Source organism: Chinchilla lanigera, unplaced genomic scaffold (genome assembly GCF_000276665.1).
Source record: "Chinchilla lanigera isolate Chin_1 unplaced genomic scaffold, ChiLan1.0 scaffold00016, whole genome shotgun sequence".
In the NCBI taxonomy this organism is placed as follows: domain Eukaryota; kingdom Metazoa; phylum Chordata; class Mammalia; order Rodentia; family Chinchillidae; genus Chinchilla; species Chinchilla lanigera.
The window spans coordinates 20,893,019-20,895,637 of NW_004955417.1; positions in this window are offsets into that span (position 1 = coordinate 20,893,019).

The following is a 2,619-nucleotide window of genomic DNA, read 5'->3' on the forward strand; positions in this document are numbered from 1 at the left end:
TAGATTTATAAAAAGTCTTAATTAGAAATTCTATTATGGACTCTCAGGAAGCTGACAGTGTGGTGAAGATCAGAGAAACAACCTCCCCGAGTTTGGTATCCAAACCCTGGAATATAGGAATGTAGCAAGAGAAGAAGGAGGAGAGTGAATCTCTGGGACCCAGACGTGAAGTGAGAAATGAAGTCCACAGAGAGTGAAGAGCGAGACCTCAATGCAGAGGGAGATGGCAAGTGACATTTTTTCTCTGAGCCCTGACTCACTGCATAGGACGGGTAGATCAAACCTGCAGAAGCACGGTGACTTCCGTGAACTCCAGAGGCCTCCACAGAGACAAGCACCAGTGGAACAGAACAGCAAACACAATGGACAGCAGTGGCTCGTGAGTTATCCACGTTGAGATCTCCACCAGGAGAGGGCAATTGGCTTGTAACCCTCTTGGAGAGGAGTCAGCTGGGCTCAGAACTCAGAGAAGCTGAGGGCTGACTCTACTGAGTGGGTCCCAATGTCAAGGTAAGGCAGAACCAAGTTCCAGCAGGCAGGAGGTCAGAAAGCCGAGTTCAAGATAGCAAGAGGCACACGGTGTGTTGCAGACTGAACAAATGGATTTGTAGCATCACAGCCAGGAACTAGGCTGAGAGTCAGTTGAGCTAAAGGTGCGTGTACTTTTCTGGGATCATGTACACCTCACTGTAAATCTATGGCTGGTTTGCTGGGATTACTCAACATGGCTCTGGGCTCTATCTGCCCACTCTGTGTACCACTGACAGCAGAGACATGCCCTGAGGTGGACATTTTTTTCTTTTCTTTTTCTTTTTTTTTTTTTTTTTGGTTTTTCTCCCATACCAGGAACTGAACTCACCACCTTGCACTTGCCAGGCAGGCACTTTTGCCGCTGAGCTAAATCCCCAGCCCCTCTTTTTCTTTTTACTTTTATTTTTGCTTGCTTATTTATTTTTATTTTTTGGGGTTTTTATTTTCTTTATTTCTTGATAGTTTCTGTGTCTATAGAAGGGTGAATATTATTTCTAGATTTATTGTTCTTGTTCAGGATGCTCTTGGTTTCCTTTCTATTTTGTCTCCTCCCTCTTGTCTAGTTCATGAGTTTTGCAAAGTTCATATAATTTTCCTTTGTCCTCCAACCTTACTTCTAATCTCTTTTATTTCTTATTTCCCCCCCCCCAATACTTTTTAAACTTTTTCTCCTGAGAGTAAAATCTCTACATTGAGGGCATAATTACTGAATACAATTTTCTGGTTTGTTTCAGATTTTGTTATATAACCACAAATATAGTTCATATGGTTAAATATGGCAAATTAACAGTTACCACAGGTTGTCATTTTCTAGCCTGTGTTTGATGCTATTATTATTGCTGACAGTACTATTTTACCAAAGGTGACATATTGTTCTAATCAGTTGTTCTTCCTGGTATGTATGTCAAGACTTAGATTGTTTAAGGCTCATAAATAATACTATAGGCCATTGCCAAAAATCTAGGGACTAGGAAAATAGGCAGCAACTTCTAACCCCCAATAAATTGAAGAGGCAAAATATTACAACAGACCCCAAACCTGAAATCCAGGAAAACATCTGAATCCTGGAAAACATCTCTGAGAAGTAGTCATTCCTAACAGTTCTAAATACTACTAATAAATCTACCTGCCATAAGCAATTTACAAGCATTATCCAAGAATTAAACTTAAAAAGACAGAAAATGAGAAGACACTTAAGCAAGATGTAACCCCAGAACTCCAGTTCGCCCAAGGTAAACTCAGGGGAAAATGAGATAGAACAATTTGAAAGCAACCTACTTTAACTCCTGGAAGTGGTAACAATGGAAGTAACAAACACAATGAATGAGGAAAAAGGAAAAAAATCAAATCAGACATAATCTCTCAGATAATTATAAGATGGTGACCACATTGAAACACATATGTTAATGACTCCAGACATTAATAGACTCTAACACATATGTTAATGCAGATTGAAAAACAAGAGGAACTTAAGATAATGATGGAAACCATGAATGCCCAACACATGAAAAAAACAGAATACATGAAACTGCTTCAAACAGATATCTGGTGATTAAGATTTCCACTGAAAGTATGAACAGCAGAGTGAGCCAATGTGAGGAGGAATATCAGATATAGCTGATAGGATTGTGATTAGTGATTATAAAAAAATGTTTCTTAAAAATAGCAATGAATCACAAAATGTAAAGCCAAAAGCTGCTAGATGATGCAAAGAAAAGCAACATAAGCTTGATAGGAATCAATAAGGTAGGAGGGGCTAGCACAAACAACATAAAAAGTAACTGTTCACAGAATTAATGGCAGAAAACTTCCCAGTCATGAAATAGAACATATTTGTTCTACAGAACTTGACATACAGTTAAGTGAGGCACACAGAACTCCAATTAGCATAATCAAAAAATCTACACCAAGCAATATAACAGTTAAGATTAAAAAGATTCAACACAAGAATAGAATTTTAAAAAGTTATTAGAGAAAAGAAACAAATCACCTATAAAGCAAAGGATATTTCAATCACAGTAGACTTCTCAACAAAAACCATCAAGTAAAGCAGAGTGAGGAGTGAAGTATTCCAAGCCCTAAAAAAAA